A 15,692-nucleotide genomic window follows, 5' to 3' on the forward strand; every position below is an offset into this window, starting at 1 on the left:
CACATACTGTTGCTGTTGCAAATTCCTCATCACTTCTATTTGTCTCTCCAACCGATCCACTCGATCTGATAAGATTCGCATCCAACAGCATTTATGGCAGATATAATCCGCAGTAACCCTTAAACTCTCTTTAAACTCCCACATCTGACAAGAAGTACATATCACTGCAAAGGCCATTTTTGCTCCTTCACAATCTACAGACCCAGAAAATAACACAGTCTTTTTAGATTAGATTAGATTACAGTGTGGAAACAGGCCCTTCGGCCCAACAAGTCCACACCGACCCGCCGAAGCGAAACCCACCCATACCCCTACATTTACCCCTTACCTAACACTATGGGCAATTTAGTATGGCCAATTCACCTGACCCTGCACATCTTTGGACTGTGGGAGGAAACCGGAGCACCCGGAGGAAACCCACGCAGACACGGGGAGAACGTGCAAACTCCACACAGTCAGTCGCCTGAGTCGGGAATTGAACCCGGGTCTCTGGCGCTGTGAGGCAGCAGTGCTAACCACTGTGCCACCGTGCCGCCCACTCTACAAACACTACCCCAGGTTAAATTAATAGCTATGGCTTATATTTTAAGTTTAATCAAGAGACTTATCTCCAAAAACATATAATCAAGAAAGAATCCACTGTACCCACTACTACAGCCTTTCTCTTGGACAGACTTAAAACAACAGTTAACTTATCTGATTCTGTACTGCGAACTTCGCCCAACAGTTCCTCCAAGATTAGTTGTCAATTTCACTGTTTGTTAATTTTCCCAGATCCACCCCGATGTCCAGCGATACACGAATTCAAACAGCAAAGGTGGTAACTATGCAGGTTTTCGCTCTCTCTCTCCTGCACTGACCTCACCATGTGCTTCCCTTGTCTGCTCTTCTCCCTTTTAAACTACTGTTGTTTTGACTTTTTTTTCCAAAGTTCCAAAACAATGCAACAGCATATAAAAACAGTAATTGCTGCTCCTGGAATTCGAGGAAATCACCTCCAACACCTAAAATACCTCAATGTCGGTTTCTGAGCTAGCTTTTCTTGGAACAGATTACCAACCTATCATTAGAGGTTTTAGCTTGAGGAAAATCACTCCATCAAACATGGCTGACGAGGAGAGGGCCCCCCCCCCCCCCCCCCCGTTTGCTTTCCATAGGCATATTCAAAAAATGTATGGCTGCATAATAAGTGCACATTCTTTAGCCATCAAGGTTTAGAACTTGAATTCACAACCTCTGAAGCAAGGGCACATCCTCTGAATTAAAGCTGACATCCTGTGCAAAATGATCTGATAATGTAAAAACCAAAAAAACCTGCGGATGCTGAAAATCGGAAACAAAAACAGAATTTGCTCATAAAGCTTAGCAGGTGTGGCAGCATCTATGGAGAGAAATTAGAGTTAACATTTCGGGTTGAGTGAGTTCTGAGGAAGGGTCACGCGACCCGAAACATTAACTCTGATTTCTCTCAACAGGTGCTGCTAGACCGGCTCAGCTTTTCCAGCAATTTCTGTTTTTGTATCTGCTTATGTTGCTAAGTCACTGGTACAAAATATTTTTTACTTGCTTGATCTTTCCCAGCTAGACAAATACCAATGATAGGCCCTATAATTCAGGCAGTGAATGGTGAATCAGAAGTTAAAGAGAAGCGCACCCATTGCAGGAATTTTTCTGGTTACCTGATGCTATTCTCAGTGGCACTGGGACAAGTTAAACAATACTTTATAGCTTCAGCATCCTATCAACCCTGAACTTGTTTGACTCATATCCTTACATTCTAAAAATACTCTGTTGTCACCCTTGTAAAATTGTCAGTCACTATACCTCCTGTAGGCTGTCTGGAGCTGAAACACTCTTTCATGCTTTTGTCACTCCAATGTTCTTTTGCCTACCAAGTTCCATAAAACTAAGCTCAGCTAAACTATTCTTTGCATAAACTAGCACCACTCACCCATCACTGGTTCTGCTGGCAGACTACAAAGAGGTTAACTTTAAAATTTTATCCTTGTGTTTCAGTCCCTTAATGATTTTACCCTTTGTAAAACTACAAACAAAACTAAAAACATGCCAAATTATGGTCTCAGTGTCCCATGGCTGGGGATAAGAAGATTGACCTGTATACATTTGCCTAATTGCTTTTCTGTGGCTGCTTCTTGGAGTATATATGTGTGTATATGAGGTCATACTCAAGCTGAAATGTTCGAGATTCAACTGTCAAATAGTCTGCCAAAGTGTCCTTGCTTATGGGAAAGTAAAACATAGAGAAGGAAAATGCTGTTTTTGCCTTGTTTATACTTTTGATTTAAAAAAAACTATTTAAAAGAATGTGAACAGTTTTGCATTGGACTGTTATTAACTTGAATCAGTTCTATATTCTTGCTGATGTAGTTCACTGCACATTCCCATTAATTTTTCTTATGTTTATCTGAATGTTGTTTTGCACAGTTTTGCTTGACTTCCTGATAATTCAAATCTCAGGATCAAGTCAGTGAAGAATGTACCAACTGCGTACAAAGTTTACATTTCAGTAGAATCACTGGTTGGCTATCAAAATTAAGGGAGCAATGTCCATCTGATAAAGAATTCAGTAAAAATTGTCATCGGTTTCCTAAATGGGGACAGCACAACTATGGAACATGAAGCAATGGAAATATAGTAAAATTATACATATGAAAGCAACAGTAATGAAACTAGGAATTTAATTAATTATTTAAATGTTACTCTCCAATAGCTAGCTTATCAGTCAGTGGCTAATGCCCTCTGTTTATTATTGATTACATCTACTGCTAATATTTTTCAGCTTCAAATAAAACAATAATAAAAATAGTTTACAAAATGTTTCTGCTGGAAAGTTATGGTGGAGTACAGTAACACTATAAAGGGCACACAAGGATCTAACAATCTGATGTATATCCGTTGTGTCTATATGCATGCATTCAGCTCTTTTTTTCAAAGCAGAAGTTTCACTTTTCTCTGAAACTTCTCATTTGTTGAAGACATTAATCCTTGTTTATTTCATGGTTTATATTGTTCTTGTTGATTTCTGGTACCTCAGCAAAATGACCATTCTTTGTATGTAAATTCAAATGCAAATAAAAATTAGCCACAGAGGATAAACACAGCCAAGTTGGATTGGCAATAGATCTGCACTGTGCAATTGTAGAAAAATGAGTTGTAGTGAATTTCCATGGAGATAAAAATCAAGAATATGTAAAATGTATAACCCACATGCTAACACCTGTTTTAAATGATCACACAAAGTTAAGATTTATCCCGTTGTACTCTCAGAGGACATATATATACATTTTCGGCAGCAATCACTTAATGATGACATAGAAACAGGACAAATACTAATTCTGTCCCTACCCACAGGATCAAACTGGCATTAAACATTGACTGATAAATTAGCCATTGGGGAATGAAATTTCAGTAATTAAGTATATTGCCAACTTCAATATTAGTTACTTTCAAGTATGCAACTGACTATTAATTTTACTATATTTCCATTGCTTCACATTCCATGCAAACTGTTCAGCATCACCCAACCTCAGTTAATCAGGATAGCAATTAGTGATGGGGAGTCTAATTGATTTTCTTCATGCTAAGACCATTAATGCTTCCATATGGAGATCAACTATGTTAGTGCAAACTGGAGGTCAAACCTTCGATTTTATTGGTGTGCATAGATACACACACAGTGACATGATACTGACGTTTACACTGAGACTGGCAGCTTTATTAATTTAAAGCTAAAACTAAAACCTAAAAATAAAATAATAAAGCAGTGTAAACAATGTCTGTTTTTGTATTTTAAAAATGCAATAACACCATAGAAATAGAGTTTGTTTGTCAGGTAAGGTATTTTTTAAAAACTGGTTGTCCCAGGAGTTTAGAATTTTACTCAGTCTGCCAGTAGTTGAAGTTTGAAACTACTTTATCATTTACTTTCTGACAATGCATTTAGAAAGATATTCCCTTTTATTTTTGCAGTGACTTAACAAGTGGAATAAAACATGTTTGTAGTTTTGGGCTGCTGCTCATTTCAAAATGAATGCAATGCAAGCTGCCTTGGTTTTGCTGTTATTAAAGTAATTTCTCAACTTCTGTTTCATTGAAGTTTCAAGATCTTTTATAATTGTTAATAGTAAGAATGCAAGGTAGGGACTGATGATCACTGAACGACTTATAAAAAACACTACTCCTAAATGTGTAACTGAATAAACAGAGATCGGTCCATTGTTTCTCTAAATATGAGAAGCATAATTACAAAAAAAATTCTAGTTTTATTTATTTATTGTCATGTGTATCTCATTATAAAATACAGTGAAAGGTGTTGGATAGTGTTGCCACTCCCTGAAGCCATTTTAAAACACAGAAAAATAAACCAAAACATAGAATATAAAGGCAGAAAAATGAAGAAATAAAAAAAATCCAACTTTACAATGCTTCTTGTTAAGTGCTCTGGATTGGGTCATGGGCCTTGTGGCCAGGCACAGGTCTCTCTTCAGCACCATCTTGCCCCCACCACCAATGCCGCCGGGTACTACACTATCCAAAACTCGACTCTGCTGCTGTCTGCTCCGGGCCCACCTCGACAGTGCAACTGCTGCTGATGCTGCTAGCTATCATACTGGGCCCAAACCCGCCACCCCGCCACCTCCTTGAATCTGCTGGATGCAGGCGCCACTGGGAATCCAAACTTGCCTCCGCCACAGCAGCCATGAGTCAGTGCTAGGATCACCTTGATGATGAAAAAGCCGACAAGAACCCAAACCCGCCTCTGAAGCCACTACCATAAGTCCAGGCTACTGGGCCCACACAAGTGTGTGCTGCTGATGCTGTTACCATGACCAAGCTCTTCAACAAGACATAAATAAAATGAAATTTAAATAGTGAGGGAAAAAAGTAAAAGAAAAGCAGGTGGAGTGGATGAGCCCCAGGCTCAGAAGCCCTACTCCTCCACCATCTTAGCAAAAAACAATTTACAAATCATCTTTTACATCAAATATCCATTTTTCAAATTCTAGCGGAGGGCATTACTGGAAAGGCTAGCATTTGTTGCCCAGCTGTAATTGCTCATGAACTGAATAGCTTGCTAGGCCATTTCAGAAGGCAGTTAATAGTTAACCACATTGCAATAGGCCTGGAATTTCATATTGGCAGAGCAGGTAAGGACAGTAGATTTCCTTTTCTAAAGACATTAGTGAACCAGATGGGTTTTAGCAACAATCAATATGGTCACCATTCGACTAGCTTTTAATACCAAATCTTACTTTATTCAAATGTCACCATCTAACATTAGGACTTGAGTCCATGATTCCAAAGGGTTAGCATTCTGGATTTCTAGTTCAGTAACATTACCTCTATGCCACTGCCTTCCCCATTTAATGATTGTGTTAGTGAGAAGATTGTAGTTTCGAACTATTATATGTTATTTACAATTTTAGATAATTAACAAGTTTTAGAAAGTGGAGAGAAGGCTCAGTTAGGGGGCTTGAGAGTTATAAGTTAGCCAGAAAAGATCTAAAGAGAGGGCTAAGAAGAGCCAGGAGGGGTCATGAGAAGTTGTTGGTGGATAGGATCAAGGAAAACCCTCAGGCCTTCGATAGGTATATCAGGAATAAAAGAATGACTAGAGTAAGAATACCAATCAAAGATAGTAGCGGGAAGTTGTGTGTGGAATCTGAGGATGTAGGGAAAGCGCTTAATGAATACTTTTTGTGAGTATTCACATTGGAAAAAGGCAATGTTAGTGAGAATACGGAGAAACAGGCTACTAGATTAGATGGGATTGTGGTTGACAAAGAGGAGGTTTTAGCAATTTTGGAAGATCTGAAAATAGATAAGATTGCTGGGCTGGATGGGATTTATCCTTGGATTCTCTGGGAAGCCAGGGAGAAGATTGCAGAGCTTTTGTCTTTGACCTTTATGTCATCATTGTCGACAGGAGTAGTGCCAGAAGACTGGAGGATAGCAAATGTTCTTCCCTTATTTAAGAAGGAGAGTCAGGACAACCTCGGTAATTATAGGTTCGTGAGCCTTACTTTGGTTGTGGGTAAAGTGTTGGAAAAGATTATAAGAGATAGGATTTATAATCATCTGAAAAGGAATAAGTTGATTAGAGATAGTCAACACGGCTTTGCGAAGGGTAGTTCGTGCCTCACTAACCTTATTGAGTTCTTCAAGAAGGTGACAAATAGGTGGATGAAGGTAAAGTGGTTGATGTGGTGTATATGGTCTTCAGTTAGACATTTGATAAGGTGCCACACGTTAGGCTGTTGCACAAAATACGGAGTTTCAGGATTGAAGGTGATTTAGCGGTTTGGATCAGAAATTGGCCAGCTGAGAGAAGACAGGGTGGTAGTTGATGGGAAATTTTCATCCTAGTGCTCAGTTACCAGTGGTGTGCCACAAAGATCTGTTTTGGGGCCACTGCTATTTGTCATTTTTATAAATGATCTGGATGTGAGCATAGAAGGATGGGTTAGTAAATTTGCGGATGATACTAAGGTAGGCAGAGTTGTGGATAGGGCTAAAGGATGTTGTGGGTTACATAGGGACATAGATAAGATGCAGAGCTGGGCTGAGAAGTGGCAAATGGAGTTTAATGCGGAAAAGTGTGAGGTAGTTCATTTCGGAAGAAGTAACAGGAATGCAGAGTACTGGGCTAATAATAAAATTCTTGGCAGTGTAGATGAACACAGGGATCTCGGTGTTTAGGTGGTTAAATCCCTGAAAATTGCCACCCAAGTTGATAGGGTTGTAAGAAAGCATATGGTGTGTTGGCGTTTATTGGTAGGAGGATTGAGTTTCGTAGTCACGAGGTAATGCTTCAGCTGTACAAAACACTGGTAAGATCACACCTGGAGTATTGTGTACAGATCTGGCCACCGCATTATAGGAAGGATGTGGAAGCTTTGGAAAGGGTTCAGAGAACATTTACTAGGATGTTGCCTGATATGGAAGGCAGGTCTTAGAGGAAAGACTGAAGTAACTGAGGCTGTTTTATGTTGGAGAGAAGAAGGCTGAGAGGTGACTTAATTGAGACGTATAAGATAATCAGCGGGTTAGATAGGGTGGACAATGAAAGCCTTTTTCCTCAGATGGTGAAGGCTAACACGAGGGGACATAGCTTTAAATTGAGGGGTGATAGATTTAGGACACATATCAGAGATAGTTTCTTTACTCAGAGAATAGTTGCGGCTTGGAATGGCCTGCCTGCAACAATAGTAAGACTCACCGACGTTAAGGGCATTTAAATGGGCATTGGACATACATATGGATTATACAGGAATGGTGTAGGTTAGATGGACATCAGATTAATTTCACAGGTCGACGCAACATCGAGGGCCAAGGGCCTGTTTTATGCTGTAACGTTCTATGTTCTATATTCCACACAACCTGGCTTCGGATCAGCACAATCTTCCAATCCAAATACTACTTTGTAGAATGAATGTGACAAGGCATTTACATGGTGTGATCAGAAAAAGAAAATATTGTTAATTCAACAAGCTTAATGCTAAACGAGGGTTTTTTTCTTAGTCCTCAAGCCTGTTAGCTAGTCGTGCTTGTCACCAGCTGCAATAATTATAAGTGTTAATAATTGTCCTGTCTAGAATGAATGGTACAATATTGAACAGAGTAATACAGAAGATCCAGAGAGCAAAGTATTTCTTTCATGTTACTTTTGAAAGAAACTATAATATGCTTGATTTGAAATCAAAAGATTGAATTGTGAAAATGATATTAACCCACTCTGTTCATTTTGGTGAAAAACACTGATTGAAAGGTGTTCAACATGTAACATTGTACAATGGGAGGTAGTGGGCTAATCAAATGGCAGTTGGTCAACCCTTTGAGTACAGAAATCTCATCTTCCTATTCAATTCAAGATATCTAAGTCTACAGATGGATAATTTTTTGTTTTTGGTTGGAAAATATAAATTGCTAGAACAGTTTCTATGTTGAAATTGTGATCAGGTTTGATAAGTTAATTAGACATCAATTAGCACATTTAACAAAGGACAGTACTGACTTCAGGTGCGTACTGTGCATGCTAGCTCGGAAAAGCAGTTTCTACAACTTATATTTATACAACACTTCTAATATAATGAAAAGTTCCATAAAAGGAGCATTATAAAGCGATATACGATACTAAGACATAAGGAAATATGAGCCAGAATCTTTCCCCAAATTGGGTGGGGGCTGCTCCAGTTCCAGTGGTGTATCATGTTCCTGCTAATAGTGTTGGATCCAGAGAACTCTAGTTATTTGACTGGTTGGAAAGTCTTGGAGACCAAACATAGTCCCAGATTGTAGTGGAAGTCAATGCCTCAAAATCTGCTTGTGGATTCCTGGCCAAGCAAAAGTGGTTGCATCATTAACTTTTCACTTGAAGTTGAGGACACTGTCTCCATGAAGGTCTCTGCCTATTAGGTCAACTGACCAAAAGTTTAGTCAAAGAAGTTGTTTTTATGGAATGTCGTAAAAAGTGAGATCATGAGGAGAGACTTAGCAACTAATCAACTAAAGCAGCAGGCAACAGTAGTGTAGTGATTAAGATCAGGAATGAATTAGAGCAGTGCAGATATCTCAGAAGTTTTATGGAGATTATAGAGATAGGAAGGGGTGAGGATATGGAGGAATTTGACAGAATAGGAGTCAGTAGACCATGGTGATGATACCTTGTAGCTTGCTCACTTGGAGTGTACAGATTGATAAGTGGACAGCATTTGGTGTGAGTCAGAAGAAGGCTAGCAGAGTTTTGGATGATCTTAAGTTTACAAAGACAGGAGACCAGCCAGGCCATGTTAGCATAATTAAGTATACAATCAACAAAAGCTGGAATGAATGTTTCAGCAGCAGGTGAGCTGATGCAGGAACAAAGTCAGGTGATGTTACAGATGGAAATATATGTGGGCTTAGTGATGGTACAATTATGTGATCTAAAATTTAAAATTCTGAATTGGAGAATTACCAACTTTGATGGTACTGGACAATAACTTTTTAAAGTTGATTGGGAGAAGCTATTCACAGGAAAAGAGATGGTTTGTAAAGTGGGAGCCCTTTAAAAAATAAGATAACGAGAGTCTAGAGGCAGTGTTCCAGTTATGGTGAAGGGTGAGGCTGAAAAGTGTGGGGAATGCTGGATGACTAGAGAAATTGAGGCTCTGGTTAAGGAAAAGAAGGAGGCATTTGTCAGGTACAGACAGCTGGAATCAAGTGAATCCCTGGAGGAGTATAGGGCAGTAGGAGTATACTTGAGGGAAATCAGGAGGGCAAAATGGGAAATGAGATAGCTTTGGTAAATAGCATTAAATGTATTTGTAGAATCTCCGTAGGAGTAACCAGGGAGAGAATAGACCCCCTTAAAGATCAACAAGACCATCTATGCGTAGAACCACAGGAGATGGATGAGATACTAAACAAATATTTCATGTCAGTATTTACTGAGAAGGATATGGAAGCTAGAGAACTTAGGGAAAAGATAGCAATATCTAAAGTGTCCACATTACAAAGGAAGTGCTGGATGACTTAAAATGCATAAAGGTGGATAAGACCCCAAGACCTGATCAGGTGTGTCCCAGAACTTTGTGGGAAGCTAGGGAATTACTTGCCAGGCTTCTTGCTGAAATATTTGTATCATCAGTCGCCACAGGTGATGTGCTGGAAGACTTGAGGTTGGCTAATGTGGTGCCATTATTTAAGAAAGGTGGTAAGGAATAGCCAGGGAATTACTGACTGGTGAGCCTGACATCAGTGATGGGTGGGTTGTTGGAAGGGATTCTGAGGGACATGATTTACATGCATTTGGAAAGACAAAGACAGATTTAGGGTAGTCAACATAGCTTTGTAGGCGAAAGTGAGGACTGCAGATGCTGAAGATCAGAATCAAGATTAGAGTGGTGCTGGAAAAGCGCAGCAGGTCAGGCAGCATCCGAGGAGCAGGGAAGTGGAAGTTTAGGGCAGGAGCCCTTCATTAGGAAACATTCCTGATGAAGGGTTCCTGCCTGAAACGTCGAATTTCCTGCTCCTCGGATGCTGCCTGACCTGCTGTGCGTTTCCAGCACCACTCTAATCTTGGCATGTGAAATTGTATCTAATTAACTTCATTGAATGTTTTGAAGAAGTAAGAAAGATTATAAAGGCAGAGCGGTGTACGTTGTCTTTATGGACTTCAGCAAGGCTTTCGACAAGGTTCCGCATGGTTTACTGATTAGCAAGGTTAGATCACATGGAATTCAGAGAGAACTAGCCATTTAGATAAAGTTAGCTTGAAGGTGGGAGACAGAAGATGGAGGTGGACGCCTGTGATCAGTGGTGTGCTGCAACCACTGCTTTTTGTCATTAATATAAATGATTTGGATGTGAATGTAGAACGTGTAGTTAGTAAGTTTGCAGATGATTCCAAAATTGGTGGTGTAGTAGAATAGTGGAGAAGGTTATCTCAGAGTATAATGGGACCTTGATCAGATGGACCAATGGGTTGAGAAATGGCAGATGAAGTTTAATTTACATAAACACGAGGTGTTGCACTTTGGTAAGGCAAATCAGGGCAGGATGCATACATTTAATGGTCGGGTTCTGGGGAGTGTTGCTTAAAAACAAGAGACCTTGGGGTTCCTTGAAAGTGGAATCCCAGGTATACAGAGTAATGAAAAAGGCATTTAACACACTTGCCTATATTAGTCAATGCATTGAGTTTAGGAATTGAGATGTCATGTTGCCGCTGTACAGGACATTGGTTAGACCACTTTTGGAATACTGTGTTTCATTCTGGTCTCTGTGCTATAGGAAAGATACTGTTAAACTTGAAAGGATTCAGAAAAGACTTACAAGGATGTTGGCGTGATTGGAGGGTTTGAGCTATAGTGAGAGGCTGAATAGGCTGGGGTGATTTTCCTTGCAACCTCAGAAGCTGGGGGGTGACATTATAGAGGATTATAAAATAATGAGGGTCAGGGATCGGGTGAATAGCTAAGGTTTCTTCCCAGAGTAGGGGAGTGAAAAACTAGAAGGCATAGGTTTAAAGGAGAGGAGAAAGATTTAAGAGGAACCTAAGGGGCAACCTCTTTCATGCAGAGGGTGGTGCATGTATGGAATGAGCTGGCAGAAGAAGTGTGGAGGCTTGTACAATTACAATATTTAAAAGACATCTGGGTGGGTACATGAATAGGAAGGGGTTGAGGGATATAAGCCAAATGCTGGCAAATGGGACTAGGTTAATTTTGGATATCTGATTGGAATGGATGAGTTGGACTGAAGGGTTTGCTTCTGTGCTGTACAAATGTATGACTACGACTCTAGAAATTCATTTTAGGATCACATATGTCACTAAGATTGTATAGAGTCCAGATGAAGTGCTTAACCAGTGAGCAGAATTTAAACAGGGACCATAAACAATAAGTGAGAGACTGTCAGATTTGTAGTGTGTACTGGATATCCTGTTCAGGTCCAGACTGGGTTGGTCTAAGTGTTGTCCGGAGTCCATGTGGAATCAGACTGTGGCTGAAGAGCTTCAGGGCAGTGGAGAGGACCTGTGGAGTACAGTGAGAGAGGGACCACAAACAAGAACTTTTGTCAGTCCAATATTTAAATGAAGAAAATTTCTGCTTACCCAGCACCGGAAGTTCAATAAGCAGTCTGATATTCCAGCAGTGAGGCATTCGAGAGCAATGGGCATGGTGATAGTGATGGTGAACTGGATGTTGTCAGCTTACATGTGAAAACTAATACCATACTGTTTGGAAGATCTCGCCAAGAGGCAACATGTAAATGAGAAGTAGGAAGATTTGTAAATGGATCCTTGGAGGACTCTAAGAAAGCTTCAAATTATTGATAGCAAATTTCCATGCTTAAGTGCACATGTGTGGACTTCAGAAATTGTTGTCACTTTGAGAATAATGACAGCAAATTCATTACTACTGAAAAGTTGAGGTAGTAATGAAATTCCAGAATAGGAGAGAAACATCAATTGGAAAACTTTCCTGTCAGGGTTAAAAGAAGATACAAACTTTAGGCAGGTTCTATATATGTTTAATTTCCTGGGTTCACCAGCAATTCTATGCATCACTTTCTCACCGGCCAAATAGAATCTGTGCCTTTTTAATAGTGTAAGCCCCAAAGCACTGAAGAGATAAAGATATCTATTTATCTTCTGGCTGGAGCCCTTTTTGGAAAAAAAACAATTGCTTGCATATACTTGTTGCTTTGTTGGTGAATGCTTGTAGATACTGTACTAAATTTCTGGTGGCAAATCAGATGGGCAATGCTACAGTCTCAGGTTGCCATCCTGGAATATTAACATGGCCTAGTCTTGTGTTTTGTAGAAAACTTTGATATTGAGTCCCATTCTCAATTCTAGAAACCACCAATTACAGTTGCAATCATTTAATACTACATATTGTTTTTAAAAATTTTAAAATGCAAGTATCATAAAGAAATCTAAACAAAATAACATGGAACTCTATTACTGTGCATTTTTAAAAACTCTTGTGTTTCTGTTTCTTAGAAATTGAGAAGTGAAGATTAAACTATGAGGTGTTAATCAGTTTTATTGTGGTTACTATTGTATCCATGCTTACTTTATTAACAAATGAATAGAGGAGAAAGATCAATTGTTTTAACATATCTGTGAGTTTGCACTGAATTAACATTGATTTTGATATATATTTAATGCACATTCACTATATGACTGAATCGCAGAGCTGGATAACTGCCAAGCAGTGTCCTGGAAATAGTGAATTGATCAGATTTACATCATGCCAACTTGATTCTAACAGCTAACTATGAGAGTGAATTTCCACATGGGTTCTCTCTGTTGGCTGCCAAACTTTTGTGATAAAAACCATGAAAACTCCAGAAGATTAAGCAAGTAGTGTTCTGTCATTTTTTCTGGGCTTTCCACAGTTTCTTCCTGGAATTACAGCAGACAAGAGGGAGAATTACTATGGAAATTCTGATAAAGACTCCTACACTGCCTCTGGAAATTCACATACTGTGATGATATTATAGTTTTAAGAGGTGTATTTTGTCCTGGTTTCTTTTGAAGAGAGGTTTTAACGCACAGCTGCATACCTGTCTATTGAAAAACATAAATTAAACAGCTTGTGAGGCCTTTGGGTTTTTTTAAAAAAGTTGAAACAATAGAAGCAGCCTGAATGGGTAGAGTCAAGCTCACACAGAGCCAGGATTTTGAGTTTAGGTTTTCAGCAGTAGTTGCTGGGTCTTAAAGCAGGGTTTGGAAGCTGCATTACATCTCTCCTTGCTACTCTCTCTCTCTCAGAGATTGTTCTTGATAACTTTCCCTCCTGCTGCTGGAATTGCCTGTAAGACAATCTATTGATCTGACCTTGCCTTTTGCCAAGGGTGTGTTTATGGGATGTTACTATATTGGAACTGTTATTTAGTAGTAATTAATAATCTATTATTCTGTTATGTTTTCTAATAGAGTTGTATTTCTGTTATATTTTAACTACTGTGTATGAATACTGTGTGTTTTGCTTCAAATCTGGAAGTTTGACTAATCAAATTGCATCTAGAATGCAACACCTTACACTTACCTTTAAAATAAGAAAAACTTTGGGTCTGCTCTATCTTCTGAATATATTTTGCGGGGGTATAGTTTGGTCCATAATAATACATATACATGCCCCATGGAACTCACATACACACAATACACAACACAAATAGACTTTGTGGAAATTCACATGCACACGCATTACATAAGAGACACATGTCTTCCTTGTCAAAATACACATATACTAATGTAATTATTCCTGTCTTCTGGAAGGAAGGAGAGGTGGATTGAGGTGATCTGCTAAATTCTGAAGGAAGTTAGAGCATCCATCATCATCCTACCACGATACCAGCTGCAGGAAAGATGGAGGATACAGATTAATTAAATTGGATTTCTTCTAACATTTGGTGAGCTCAGTGCTGTATTTGATGGCCTCCCTGCCACCTCTGGGTGGGGAAGAAGATTTAATGGACACTCTTTGCCCTAGGGAGGAGAACTTAGAGGCAATGATAACTGAAACAACAGTGTCTGGCTGCCTTCACCAACACCCCTACTTTGCTTACACTTATCAAATTGCCTCTATGTCCTCCTGCCTCACGTACGGTTTGGTGGTTGTCCTTGTGTGGCATCATCTTCATTCAGCTAAATTTGCAAAGGTGGCTACCAGACCTGATGGCATTGCTAAGTTGACAATCCCCTGGTTGGCCAATAGCAGCCATGCTGTAAAAGGACCACACCCTGATAGCAAGTAATTTGTCGCCTGATACCAGTAAAATGCGATGGGACCTGCAAACAGCAGACATGGGTTCATCCTCTATTTCTGGCATTTCTCTGGGACTTTGTCGAGAGAATAAAGTTCAGTCAAATCTCTCATATACACTAATGTAAACATTTAACAAAAATAGTAATTCATTTCTGGGATGTGGATGTTGCTGAAAGGGTCAGCATTTATTGCCCGTTCCCAGTTGGCCTTTGGAAGATGGGAGTGAGCTGCCTTCTTAAACTGCTTAAACTAAATATACCCACAAAGCCATTTGGAAGGAAGTTCCAGGATTTTGAGCCAGTGATACAGAGAGAATGACAATATATTTCTAAGTCAGGATGGAGTGAATTGGAGGGAACTTACAGGTATTGGTGTTCCTATGTATTGCTGCCCTTGTCCTTCCAGATGTTAGTGGTAGTGGGTCTGGAAGGTGCTTGGTGAATTTGGACAGTGCATCTTGTTGTTCGTACACACTTCTGATACTTAGCATTACTGGTGGAGAGAGTGAATGTTTCTGGATGTTGTGCTAGTTAAGCAGGCTTCTTTGTACTGTATAGTGTCAAGCTCCTTGCGTGTTGTTGGAAGCACATTCATCCAGGCAAGTGAGTAGTGTTTGATTACATTCCTGACCTGTACCTTGTAGGCGATAGACAGGCTTTGGAGAGGCAGGAGGTGAGTGATTTGCTGCAGGATTTCCAGCTTCTGACCTGCTCTTGTAGCCACAGTACTTATATGGCTAATCCAGTTAAGTTTCTGGTCAACAGTAACTGCAGGATATTGATAGTGGGGGATTCAGCAATGGTAATGCTATTGAATATCATGGGGCAATGATTAAATTCTCTCTTGTTGGAGATGGTCAGGATCATGTGGAAGGTACTAAATTGGGGGAGGGAAAATTTAAGCAGTACAGTAGCGCCTCGGCTTACGAACTTAATCCGTTCCGGGACCCAGTTTGCGAACTGAAAAGTTTGCGAACTGAATCAATTTTCCCATTGTTCGGATTTTTCCGGAGTCTTTTCTCTTTTCTGTCTCTTGGATGTTGGTGATGCCACAAGGAAACGATCCAGAGAAACTTGTTTTTTTTTTCTTTGTTGCAGAATTTTCTGAAAATGAGACATCACATTGTCATTTAAAATGTTCACTGCTCTGTTGGTCACAGTTTTGTTAGGGTGATGCCTCTCAACAAAAGCCTGCACTCCATTTGCTACAAATGTCTTTGATTTGAACACTTGATACATCTTCCCTCTCTTCTTCCTCCTCTCCAGAATGCTCCTGCTGCATAACCTTCACCTGCTCCTGTTGCAATTCAACAAGATCTTCTGTGCTGAGTTCTTGTCTGTGGTCCTCCACCAGGTCCGCCACATCATCCTCATCGACCTCCAAGCCCATATTTTGGCCCAGGGTCACAAT

The 15,692-nt window shown here is 39.8% G+C and overlaps 1 protein-coding gene and 1 long non-coding RNA gene across 8 annotated transcripts in view; one reads left to right on the forward strand and one right to left on the reverse strand.

Moving 5' to 3' along the window:
* The window catches only part of LOC122553627 (E3 ubiquitin-protein ligase pellino homolog 2), a 249,147-nt gene that overhangs the window by 60,076 nt on the left and 173,379 nt on the right, over window positions 1–15,692 (forward strand). The window lies entirely within an intron of this gene.
* LOC148149407 (uncharacterized) overlaps window positions 1–15,692 on the reverse strand; it is a 78,571-nt gene that overhangs the window by 39,424 nt on the left and 23,455 nt on the right. The window contains exon 4 of one of the 7 annotated variants that reach the window (XR_015757919.1): window positions 13,741–13,871. The exons of the other annotated variants lie outside the window; for them this stretch is intronic. This is a non-coding gene — a long non-coding RNA (uncharacterized LOC148149407). Of the gene's footprint in view, window positions 1–13,740; window positions 13,872–15,692 lie in introns of those variants that run through there. 7 annotated transcript variants of the gene reach the window in all.

This window comes from Chiloscyllium plagiosum, unplaced genomic scaffold (genome assembly GCF_037043375.1).
Source record: "Chiloscyllium plagiosum isolate Xiang-an unplaced genomic scaffold, Cpla_swu_hap1 HiC_scaffold_8, whole genome shotgun sequence".
Lineage (NCBI taxonomy): Eukaryota > Metazoa > Chordata > Chondrichthyes > Orectolobiformes > Hemiscylliidae > Chiloscyllium > Chiloscyllium plagiosum.